Raw genomic sequence first — 13,051 nt, 5'->3', positions numbered from 1 at the left:
TGCCCGTTTTTTTTCATTATATAATTCAGGAATTTTTAGGCTATAGGCTACTAGTCTAATAGGCGCGGCGCGCGGCCTATGAATATATTTTTACAAATTAGTTTATATTGTTGGTTCTTTGCTAAACCCTTACTATGACTATCCATACATCATACAACATACACACAACAAATATAGCATTTTGGTGTCGGTTTATTGCTGCCAAATGAGAAGCACACACTGTAAGTTGTTGTTGTAGTTATTGTTATAGGCCTATATATTGCATTATCAGGGTATAAATAGGCCTACTGGGCCTATTATAGCATATAGAAGTCAGCATATAGAAGTCAAGCATTGATTTATTTCACGACAGATAGGCCTATCATCCAGGGTAATTTTGACAATTGAAAAGTTAGAAAATCCAAAGGAAAAGTGCCGAAAACGGCTGCACACAATCAACCCCCCTCCCCATCAGCCCATATGGTCCTATCATGGTTGCCCCCTCCCTATCCCTGCAACATAGGGCCTATTCGCCACTTGCACAGTTCCGCCATTATGCACTATGTGCAGGGAGAGCCTCGAACTGGCAGCATACATGAATGGGAATTGAACCAGTCATATAACATTCTGTGTAAGGTTACGTAATTCTTCCTTTCATGTATGCTGCCAGTTCGAGGCTCTCCCGCATATAGTGCATAATGGCGGAACCGTGCAAGTGGCGAATAGGATGACTCACGAGCCGCGGTTTGTCCGTGGCCCTAGTTCAGATTGATACACTATTGTACGCATGAGTTCATTCTTTTTTGCATGGCTGTTTCCATTATTAACTTACGCCCCTCTGGAATCAAGCCTTGAAAATCAATTGTATTTAACCTTAAAGGCTCACATTATTTTCATTAATGCACATTTATGTTTGAGGGCATTTCACGCTGGCCCAACCGTGAATCATGGAAATAGTAGATAAGATCTGCTATTTCCATGATCTTATCTACTACTTCCATGCATGAACTAATGTATTAATGTTGGGAAAAAATCCATATGCCGCAAGCAAGTCCGTCGTAATAAAATATTATCAGGGGAATTAGCTCAAATGGTAGAGCGCTCGCTTAGCATGCGAGAGGTACCGGGATCGATACCCGGATTCTCCACATTTTTGCTTAGGAAGTTCGTTTTCTTTTTCTCTCTTTTGATATTTCTATAATTATATTGGTTTTGTATTCCTGTGTTTCATTCCTAAACTGTCTTTTGCTTTCTTTTTTCTTTTGCCTTTATATTTCTCATTTTATTAATTTTTCTTGCAACTTTTGAAGCAATAATCTCGCCCTCTGGTGCTCAATGCTCTCTCTGCACAAGCTAAACTGTCTTTTGCTTTCTTTTTTCTTTTGCCTTTATATTTCTCATTTTATTAATTTTTCTTGCAACTTTTGAAGCAATAATCTCGCCCTCTGGTGCTCAATGCTCTCTCTGCACAAGCTAAACTGTCTTTTGCTTTCTTTTTTCTTTTGCCTTTATATTTCTCATTTTATTAATTTTTCTTGCAACTTTTGAAGCAATAATCTCGCCCTCTGGTGCTCAATGCTCTCTCTGCACAAGCTAAACTGTCTTTTGCTTTCTTTTTTCTTTTGCCTTTATATTTCTCATTTTATTAATTTTTCTTGCAACTTTTGAAGCAATAATCTCGCCCTCTGGTGCTCAATGCTCTCTCTGCACATGCATGTGCTCAGGCATTGGGGCTTTGGAAGCAAGTTCGTCGTAACACAGCTGAGCAGGGGAATTAGCTCAAATGGTAGAGCGCTCGCTTAGCATGCGAGAGGTACCGGGATCGATACCCGGATTCTCCACATTTCTGCTTAGGAAGTTCGTCGTTCGCGGTTTTTTTTGTTTTTCTTTCTCTCTTTTAATATTATATAATTATATTGCTTTTGTATTCCCGTGTTTCTTCCCTAAGCTGTCTTTACCTTTCCTTCTGTTTTGATAGTTTCCTTTTCCTATCACATTAGCACATCATTTACAATAATTGTGCTAAAGTGAAAATAATCTAAGTGAAGGCTCACTAGAAGTGCTATTATCGCTAATAGCGTATGATAGCACCATGGTCCCTATTAGCGCTAATATCACATTAGCACGTCGTTTGCAATTGTGCTAAAGTGAATTTATATTCTAAGTCTGTGAAGGCGCGCTAATAGCGTATGATAGCTATAAGCAAGTTCGTCGTAACAAATATTAAGAGGGGAATTTATAGCTCAAATAGTAGAGCGCTCTCTTAGCATGCGAGAGGTACCGGGATCGATACCCGGATTCTCCACATTTGCTTAGGAAGTTCGTTGTTTGTTTGTGTTTTTTTCCTCTCTTTTGATATTATATTGCTTTTGTATTCCTGTGTTTCTTCCCTAAGCTGTCTTTACCTTTCCTTTTGATTCCTTTCCCCTTTTCCTTGCCTGACACCAATTTCCTATAATACTTTTCATTTTTGTTAATTTTTCTTGACACTTTTGAAGCAGCAATGAGGACTTGGAGCCCAGACGCCCAATAAACTCAGCCTCTGATGCTCAGTGCTCTCTCTGCACAAGCGCAGCATGTGCTCAGGCATTGGGTTTTGGAAGCACGTTATAACACATATTAGGAGGGGAATTAGCTCAAATAGAAATGGTAGAGCGCTCGCTTAGCATGCGAGAGGTACCGTGATCGATACCCGGATTCTCCACATTTTTGCAGAGGAAATTCGATGGTTTTTTCTCTCTTTTGATATTTTTATATATTATCATATTGCTTTTGTATTCCTGTGTTTCTTCCCCAAGCTGTGTTTTCCTTTCCTTCTTTGTTGCGTCCTTTCTTTTTTTCCTTTTGCATATATACTTTTCATTTTATTCAACTTTCTTACAACATTTGAAGCAATAAAGAGGACTTTGAGTCTAGACCATACTGCAGTTACTGTCCGTTTTCCTATACACAATACACAGTGCTCTCACCATTGACGCGTGACCTCTACAAATGATGTACGTTGGAAGAATGGGCACTTGTCTAGTTAACATCACTGTGTGAAAAATAACCAGCAAATATTTTAGCTATTCTCCAAACTTCTAGCAAATATATTTCTCTAACATGACCTAAAATTACAGCTACGTTAGATGTTCAGAAATAGTCGCACTTTTGTAAAATATGAGTGAGGGCAAGGCATAGCTAGCCAACTCCCCGTGTTAATTGAATGGAGATTTGACCGAAAATATTGGTATCGGACCGCTCACTTCTGAAGGATGCCACAAAAAACGGTACAAGCTACATTTTAACTATTCTAAATAGGTTCTAGAAAATATAGTTTTGTAACATGTCCTAAATTTTTAGCTAATTTAGATGTTTGGAGAGGGTCGCACTTTTGTGTTTTAGGAAGGATATGTAAACGACAGATAACACCAAAAATATGAAGAAATTATTTCCAAACCGTGTTAAGTCAACAATCATTATGTTGCTCATTTTCAAGAATGCTGGTTTACAAAAAGCACGCCATTGTCTCATTTCGTTAACAAAGCCACACATACCATTGTTTCCTTTCGTTTCCTTTATAATCGGTTACCCAACTGAAGCTATGAATACCAGCTTTATTGCGATATCGCACATGAAAACAGACACTTGTGCACAACCAGAGAAGATCCGATTTAATCAGTTGAGCTGTTTCAATGAGTGTTATCTTGGTTTAATAGCTTTTAATGGGGTTAAGTCCTGCAAACGTCGAGATGATTTCTACTGTAGACATGACTGCATCATGCGCCCAATAAACTCAGCTAGTGCTCAGTGCTCTCTCTGCACAAGCATGTGCTCACGCATTTGAGGTTTGGAAGTAAGTTCGTCGTGACAATTAACACACACTAGCAGGGGAATGAGCTCAAATGGTACAAAATTATGTGGTAGAGAGCTCGCTTAGCATGCAAGAAAATTTGGAATTCTCTTTTGATATTTTTCTATGATAAATATATTGCTTTTGTATTCCAGTGTTCTTTCCTTACCAGTGCTAACCTGTCTTTTCCTTTCCTTCTTTATTGCTTCCTTTCTTTTAACTTTGGCCTATATAGCCTAGGCCTACTTTATTTTATTAATTTTTCTTCCCACTTTTGAACGGGCTTTTGAAGCAATTAAAAGGAGCCTAGACGCCCAATAAACTCAGCTAGCCTCTGATGCTCAGTGCTCTCTCTGCCCAAGCATGTGATCACGCATTAGGGTTTAAACTAAGTTCGTCGTAACATACTGGCAGGGGAATTAGCTCAAATGGTAGCGCGCTCGCTTAGCATGCGAGAGGTAACGGGATCGATACCCGGATTCTACATATTTTTGCTTAGAGAGTTCGTTTTCTTTTTCTCTCTTTTGATATTTTTATAATAATTATATTACTTTTGTATTCCTATGTTTCTTCCCTAAGCTGTCTTTTCCTTTCTTATTTTCTTTTGCCTTTACAGTTCTCATTTTATTAATTTTTCTTGCAACTTTTGAAGAAATAAATGCGCCCACTGATGCTCAGTGCTCTCTCTGCACAAGCATGACTTGATATTTTTATACGTTTTTCATTAAGGGTCATTTAAAAAAAATCCGCCTCCACAATCAGTTATCAGGTCATACAGTTTGAATAATTTTTTTTCACTTGACTCGCTAGTATTTTGGAGATAACTGAAAATGGTTCTTTCAAATATGTTTTTGTCTTTGAATGACAAATTGGTTGAAAGAACTACATGTTTCAGAAGGTAAAGGACCATTACATCTACATATCATTAAATTATTTGAAAAACTGTGAATTTAAATGGTAAAATGTGTAGTCGAAAATTAGCAAATTTTACTGAACTAAGTGAATAAAATTTCACCCCACCACAAAATAAAGGGTATCAGATGGAAGCTGAGCCTTTCAACTAAATAAAGTTCTGTGTACGGGAAGTCCAATTTGGCTTTAGAAAGTCAATACCACACAAAATATAAAGCTTCTCAATTATAAACAGCCAAACAACGGGTCGTCATATTGAAAACAACAGTACTCTTGACTGGTTTCCTGACAGCAAAATGCATACATTACCCTGTCCTTGTGTACTACGTGGCTGACAGGTTTAAATATGTTAAGGGGGTACTACACCCCTGCCCAATTTTGCGCATATTTTTGCATTTTTTCTCAAAAAATTATAGAGCATTGATGACAAGTAAGATATGTATATTATAGGGGCAAGGACTACCAGCACAGACAACAGTTGTGGAGTTACATTCAAAAATGAGGGAAAACCAATATTTAATCAATAAATCAATAACTACTTGCCTTGAGTTGCTGAATTTTCAGTGCAGTGGTTGTAGTCCTTGCCCCTATAATATACATATCTTACTTAATTTTTGTCACCAATGCGCTACATGTATAATTTGTGAGAAAAATGCAAAAATAGGCATAAAATTGGCCAGGGGCAGCGGAAAATAATTTCCTCTCTGGGAACGCGAACTGCTGTTTGGAATATTTTCTGCGAGCGCGGAGCCGGAGCGCGAGTACGAACGGGTGGGGTCTAGGGGTGAAGCCCCAGTGAGGGTCCAGGCAGCGGCCAGCCGTTGTACGAATTACAATCAGGTAAAACATTTTGCAAAATTTATACCAAACATCTAAAAATTCAAATATGAAAAAAAATATTCTAAGAAACGTGACCATAGTTTTCAGACTTTTGGGTGGGAAAATATGTGTTTTCGGCATGTTGCCAAGCTCACCAAGTCAACTTAATTTATGAAAACAGATAATTTGTTTAAAAAGAATATTGATCTAAGACTGTTATTTCTTATTTTTTATCTTGACCCTTGACTCTCGTTCCCTGTCAAACTTCGCGAGTCTCATCAGCAAACTGATATTTGTGACATCACTTTGTTTCTTAGATTATTCTTTATTGACACCGGTTCAAATCCTTTGTATGGAGGCAATCAATAATTAAATTATGAAATTTTCACACACATCCTCTATTATTGCCCAATTATTGCCCGGGGTGATTGCACACTGTAAAAGAGCTATTTTATAATGTTCGATGAAATTATGGTTGGCGTGTTTTTTTTATTTTTTTTTTTTTAATCAAAAAAATCGATTTATTTGATTTAAATCGGATTTTTTTGATTTAAATCGATTTTTTTTATTGATTTTTTATTCCAAGAACTGCTATACCCCCATAATAAAGTCAAAAGAGACCAGTGGAATGCTAGACATATGCACAATCCTATCAGGTATTTACAAAAAATCAAAACACATTTTTAGATGTGAACATTTCAATGGAAAAATTTGGTAAAATCATGCGAAAAAACCTGCGGAATTCTGCACCTTGAAAATTATTTTTTAGCAATAGATAAAATGACATCATAGAGGTATTTAATTGTATCCAAAAGGAGTAGAAGCATTACAAATGAAGTAAAACAGTCAATTGAAGATAGAAATTAACTTAAATTTATCAAAAATGGTAAAAACTGAAAAAGTTGATTTAAATCAGTGATTTAAAAAAAATCATTTGATTTAAATCGTGATTTAAATCATGATTTAAATCAATTGATATATACATATAGGGAATGTGTGTGAGTATTACCTAATTATAATAGGGGCGTATCCAAAAATGAACTCACGCCCCTTTCAAATGTCGAGACATACTGCTAGCCTTATGTTGGGTTTTGGAAGCAAGTTCGTCGTAACACATATTAGGAGGGGAATTAGCTCAAATGGTAGAGCGCTCGGGAGCGCTCGCTTAGCATGCGAGAGGTACCGTGAGCGTGATCGATACCCGGATTCTCCACATTTTTGCAGAGGAAATTCGATGGGTTTTTTTCTTTCTTTTGATATTTTTTATATAATCATATTGCTTTTGTATTCCTGTGTTTCTTCCCCAAGCTGTGTTTTCCTTTCCTTCTTTGTTGCGTCCTTTCTATTTTTCCTTTTGCATACTTTTCATTTTATTCAACTTTCTTGCAACATTTGAAGCAATACAGAGGACTTTGAGCATACTGCAGTTACTGTCCGTTTTCCTATACACAATACACAGTGCTCTCACCATTGACGCGTGACCTCTACAAACAGTGTATGTTATAGGTATATGGGCATTGCCTAGTTAACATCACTGTGTGAAAAATAACCAGCCAATATTTAAACTATTCTCCAAACTTCTAGCAAATATATTTCTCTAACATGACCTAAAATTACAGCTAGGTTAGATGTTCAGAAAGGGTCGCACTTTCGTGGAATATGAGTGAGGGCAAAGCATAGCTAGCTCATAGCTAGGCAACTCCCCGTGTTAATTGAATGGAGATTTGACCGAAAATATTGAGCTATATTGGTAACGGACCGCTCCGTTTTGAAGGATGCCACGAAAAACGGTACAAGCTACATTTAAACTATTCTATGAAATTCTAGAAAATATAGTTTTGTAACATGTCCTAAATTTTTAGCTAATTTAGGTGTTTGGAGAGGGTCGCACTTTTGTGTTTTAGGAAGGATATGTAAACGACAGATAACACCAAAAATATGAAGAAATTATTTCCAAACCGTGTTAAGTCAACAATCATTATGTTGCTCATTTTCAAGAATGCTGGTTTACAAAAAGCAGGCCATTGTCTCATTTCGTGAACAAAGGTACACATACCATTGTTTCCTTTCGTTTCCTTTATAATCGGTTACCCAACTGAAGCTATAATACCAGCTTTATTGCGATATCGCACATGAAAACAGACACATGTGCACAACCAGAGAAGATCCGATTTAATCAGTTGAGCTGTTTCAATGAGTGTTATCTTGGTTTAATAGCTTTTAATGGGGTTTAAGTCCTGCAAAGGTAGAGATGAATTCTACTGTAGACATGACTGCATCATGGTCTAGACGCCCAATAAACTCAGCCTCTGATGCTCAGTGCTCTCTCTGCACAAGCATGTGCTCACGCATTTGAAGTTTGGAACTAAGTTCGTCGTGACAATTAACACACACTAGCAGGGGAATGAGCTCAAATGGTACAATGTGGTAGAGAGCTCGCTTAGCATGCAAGAAAATTTGAAATTCTCTTTTTATATTTTTTCTATGATAATTATATTGCTTTTGTATTCCAGTGTTCTTTCCTTACCAGTGCTAACCTGTCTTTTCCTTTCCTTCTTTATTGCTTCCTTTCTTTTAACTTCGGCCTATATAGCCTAGGCCTACTTTATTTTATTAATTTTTCTTCCCACTTTTGAACGGGCTTTTGAAGCAATTAAAAGGACTAGAGTCTAGACGCCCAATAAACTCAGCTAGCCTCTGATGCTCAGTGCTCTCTCTGCACAAGCATGTGATCACGCATTAGGGTTTGAAACTAAGTTCGTCGTAACATACTGGCAGGGGAATTAGCTCAAATGGTAGAGCGCTCGCTTAGCATGCGAGAGGTACTGGGATCGATACCCGGATTCTCCATGTTTTTGCTTAGAGAGTTCGTTTTCTTTTTCTCTCTTTTGATATTTTTATAAATAATTATATTACTTTTGTATTCCTATGTTTCTTCCCTAAGCTGTCTTTACCTTTCTTTTTTTCTTTTGCCTTTACAGATCTCATTTTATTAATTTTTCTTGCAACTTTTGAAGAAATAAATGCGCCCACTGATGCTCAGTGCTCTCTCTGCACAAGCATGACTTGATATTTTTATACGTTTTTCATTGAGGGTCATTAAAAAATAATCTGCCTCCACAGTCAGTTATCAGGTCATACAGTTTGAATAATTTTTTTTCACTTGACTCGCTAGTATTTTGGAGATAACTGAAAATGGTTCTTTCAAATATGTTTTTGTCTTTGAATGACAAATTGGTTGAAAGAACTACATGTTTCAGAAGGTAAAGGACCATTACATCTACATATCATTAAATTATTTGAAAAACTGTGAATTTAAATGGTAAAATGTGTAGTCGAACAAGTAGAAAAGTGGTCGTACGTAGAACAGACCACAAAATAACTTTCCGTACATACAAAATAGGGGTCACGTTACTAGCCATAGCCATAAGTCGAGATACCTCCAACTTTGAAATATATAATGATGTCATTTTGATCAGAACAGAATTCTACATAACATATCTGAAAATGACTCAACATTTCAGGTCTACTTTTTGAGAAAATTAGCGCTCTATAAATCAGCTAGATTCTCCTGTGTGGTATCCGACTGCTAACCGTGTTTTGACATTGTGTGTTCATGCGCAAATAATCGTGTTTTCATTTCAAATTTGTAGAGATCACATTCACAAGTTCTAGCAAACACACAAAGTTCGCAGAAATATATTTTACAAGAGGTGGTGTTCACAGAATATTTTCAGATCTGCAAGCAATTGGTATTAAAAGATACGAATGTTTCAAAATATTTTTCCCGTCTTGGTTTTTTTCTGCGACTATGATTTTTTTTTCTGCATGATGCAGTCATGTCTACAGTAGAATTCATCTCGACCTTTGCAGGACTTAACCCCATTAAAAGCTATTAAACCAAGATAACACTCATTGAAACAGCTCAACTGATTAAATCGGATCTTCTCTGGTTGTGCACAAGTGTCTGTTTTCATGTGCGATATCGCAATAAAGCTGGTATTCATAGCTTCAGTTGGGTAACCGATTATAAAGGAAACGAAAGGAAACAATGGTATGTGTACCTTTGTTCACGAAATGAGACAATGGCGTGCTTTTTGTAAACCAGCATTCTTGAAAATGAGCAACATAATGATTTTGACTTAACTCGGTTTGGAAATAATTTCTTCATATTTTTGGTGTTATCTGTCGTTTACATGTCCTTCCTAAAACACAAAAGTACGACCCTCTCCAAACACCTAAATTAGCTAAAAATTTAGGACATGTTACAAAACTATATTGTCTAGAATTTTAGAAGAGTACTTTTAATATTGGCCGGTTATTTTTCACACAGCGACGTTACTAGGCAATGTACTATTACCTATAACATTAACTAAAACACCAAAGTACGAATATTTCCAAACATCTAAATTAGCTAAAATTTAGGACATGTTAAAAACTATATTTTCTAGAACTTTAGAAGAGTACTTTTAATAATGGTCGGTTATTTTTCACACAGCGACGTTAACTAGTCATATCCCCATACTTTTAACGTAGGGCTATTTGTAAAGGTCACGCGTCAATGGGAAAGAGTACTGTGTATTGTGTATAGGAAAACGGACAGTAACTGCAGTATGGGGAACGCCGGTACCACGATACCGTGTATTTCGTAGCCATGCCCCCTTAATATTAATGGTGCGGTTTCGGGCCCATTTCCATTACATTACGGAGTCCCTCAAGGTTCCGTACTTGGGCCGGTTTTATTCGCTCTTTATTCTCAGCATTTATCAGACATTATTACCAAGCACGAATGTGATTTCCACAAGTATGCCGACGACACGGAAGTCTCGCAATCTGACTCTCCCATGAACTTTGGGCTCACCCAAACAGAAATGAAAAAACAAAAAGGAAGCCTAAGAGCATTGAAGAGGGAGGGGGAGGAATATATATTGTAACTGGTTTATTAACGAATTGCTCATCTTATTTCCACGTAAAGATGCATCAATTGCTTAAAATAAGGGCGTATAGTTACGAATTACCCTTAAACACGTAGTCTAGTTGAAATCGGGCAATATTCACTAACATTTGTTTGCCTGTTGAACCTTTTTTTTTTTTTTCCTTTTGCTTATTATACTTTTCATTTTATCAATTTTTCTTGCAACCTTTGAAGCAATAACATGAATAAAGAGGACTTTGAGTCTAGATGCCCAATAAACTCAGCCTCTGAATGTTCACTGCTCTACCACTGCTCTCTCTGCACAAGCATATGCTCAGGCATTTGGGTATGGAAATAAGTTCGTCGTAACAGGTAACGCATATCAGCAGGGGAATTAGCTCAAATGGTAGAGCGCTCGCTTAGCATGCGAGAGGTACCGGGATCGATACCCGGATTCTCCACATTTTTGCCGAGAAAATTCGGTGTGTTTTTTTCTCTATTGCTTTTGTATTCATGATATTCCTTGGTTTTTTCTCTAAGCTGTCTTTTCCTTTCATTCGCCACTTGCACGGTTCCGCCATTATGCACTATATGCGGGAGAGCCTCGAACTGGCAGCATACATGAAAGGAAGAATTACGTAACCTTACACAGAATGTTATATGACTGGTTCAATTCCCATTCATGTATGCTGCCAGTTCGAGGCTCTCCCGCACATAGTGCATAATGGCGGAACCGTGCAAGTGGCGAATAGTGCAGTTTTGTCCACGGCAAATTCACCGTGACCTTTTCAGCCATATACCCGCTTAGTGAAGATTAAACCGAAATGTGCAGTACTAAACCATTATAGTAACCGATTGTCCAATGCACATTTCTTACCACGTGATAATATTAATCCAATGAGCGATCGAATTGTCCGCTACGGTCGACTAATCTAATCGATAATGACGCTATTGACATGTACGGGTGGAGCTCCACTGACTGAGTTTTGGGGATTTTCCACCGGTTTGCTATCATTTACTCATCAAGGCGCTCCGCCGTTATTATAAGGACTATGCTAATAATTTAAAGATTGACATGTAGACAATAAACCATACTTGATTGACAGAAAGTACTAAATTTGTACCTATTACGGTTTAGTGGCACTCCTCTTCCAAACGCGACCAAGTCAGGGCGGCCCGGTGAAGCAAAATGTGCATTGGATTAACACGGGAGTTTGGATAATATGGTAGATTTCCTTTTTCATACAAATGTATGCTCCCCCGTTATTAAAGCTTGTACCGGATTAAAAATTCAGATATTTCGAAAAGAATAAGTAATTGAAACATAGAGCAAGTACTAAAATCAGAGCTTTTATACTTTTTGATATATGACGCTAACTAGTTCGTCTCATATACCCACAGCACAGCGCTACTAGTACAATAACTGCATGATGTCCTTCTGTTTTGCTTCCTTTCTTTTTTCCTTTTGCCTATATACTTTTTATTTTATTTTTTTTCTTGCAACTTTTGAAGCAGCAGAGAGGACTTTGAGTCTAAACGCCCAATAAACTCAGCCTCTGATGCTTTGTGCTCTCTCTGCACTAGCTTGTGCTGAGGCAGTTGGGTGCAAAACTTTCAACATCATGGTCATCACACATAACACAAAAACAGTAGAATTTGCTCAAGGAAGTGCATTGCTCACCTAGCATGCATGCGAGAGGTACCGCGGTACCCGGATCGATATCCAGATTCTCGGTAGATTTTTTCGAGAAAATTCGGGTTTTTTCTCAGTCGACATAATTTTTGTTTAAAATATATATTTGGGGTTTTTTTTTCATATTCATACTCGTTTCTTTCCTTTAGTGTCCATTCCTTCGTTTTGCTTTGTTTTTAGGTGTGTTTTTGTTTGTTTGTTTGTTTGTTATTGGTGTTTGTTTTTGGTGTTTTTTTGTTGTTGTTTTGTTTTGTTTTTTGTTATAAATGCAGCACTTTTAAGTCTCTTAAATTGCCCGGTTGAATAAAACAAAAAAAGATTGAATTGTCAATCTTTTGCCGTCCCGGATGCTTAATTTCTTTCTGCAACCATAATGGGCCGCAATATATAACTAACCGCATAGTCCGATGGAAGTTCCATTATTGTTAGGGTAAGGGTCTTAGGGTTAGGGTCTTAGGGTTAGGATCTTAGGGTTAGGGTCTTAGGGTTAGGATCTTAGGGTTAGGGTTAGGATAAGGGTTTATGGTTAGGGTTAGGGTTTAAGGTTAGGGTTTAGGGTTAGGGTTATGGTTAGGATTAGGGTTATGGTTAGGGTTAGGGTTAGGGTTAGGGTTAGTGTTTAGGGTTAGGGTTAGGGTTTAGGGGTAGGGTCAAGGCGAACAAGTCATTTCTATGAGTGTAGAAATCAGAATTTTCAAAAATAATGAGGGCGTCGTCGGCAAATGTCACAATATTGCATTAAATAGATATATTTTACTGGTTATAAATAATGATAAATTATTGCTTTAATTTGGGATGAAAGTTAGCTGTGTATCAGGCTCCACAATTTGTCAAATCCAAGTTATTTCTGAGAACGATAATGAATTCCGAGACGTGACAACTATAATCAAATTATTTCTCG

The 13,051-nt window shown here is 37.3% G+C and overlaps 4 non-coding genes across 4 annotated transcripts; all 4 read left to right on the top strand.

Moving 5' to 3' along the window:
- The first annotated feature begins 1,054 nt into the window (after positions 1-1,054).
- Trnaa-agc (transfer RNA alanine (anticodon AGC)) lies at positions 1,055-1,127 on the top strand. Its single transcript has one exon. It is a non-coding gene; the product is annotated as a tRNA-Ala (tRNA).
- Positions 1,128-1,747: 620 nt separating this feature from the next.
- Trnaa-agc (transfer RNA alanine (anticodon AGC)) lies at positions 1,748-1,820 on the top strand. Its single transcript has one exon. It is a non-coding gene; the product is annotated as a tRNA-Ala (tRNA).
- A 6,499-nt stretch (positions 1,821-8,319) lies between these two features.
- Trnaa-agc (transfer RNA alanine (anticodon AGC)) lies at positions 8,320-8,392 on the top strand. The gene has a single exon. It is a non-coding gene; the product is annotated as a tRNA-Ala (tRNA).
- A 2,453-nt stretch (positions 8,393-10,845) lies between these two features.
- Trnaa-agc (transfer RNA alanine (anticodon AGC)) lies at positions 10,846-10,918 on the top strand. Its single transcript has one exon. It is a non-coding gene; the product is annotated as a tRNA-Ala (tRNA).
- The last annotated feature ends 2,133 nt before the right edge of the window (positions 10,919-13,051 follow it).

This window comes from Amphiura filiformis, chromosome 10 (genome assembly GCF_039555335.1).
Source record: "Amphiura filiformis chromosome 10, Afil_fr2py, whole genome shotgun sequence".
In the NCBI taxonomy this organism is placed as follows: domain Eukaryota; kingdom Metazoa; phylum Echinodermata; class Ophiuroidea; order Amphilepidida; family Amphiuridae; genus Amphiura; species Amphiura filiformis.
Note: the sequence above shows the minus strand (reverse complement) of the source record. Positions and strands in the feature narration are given on the sequence as shown.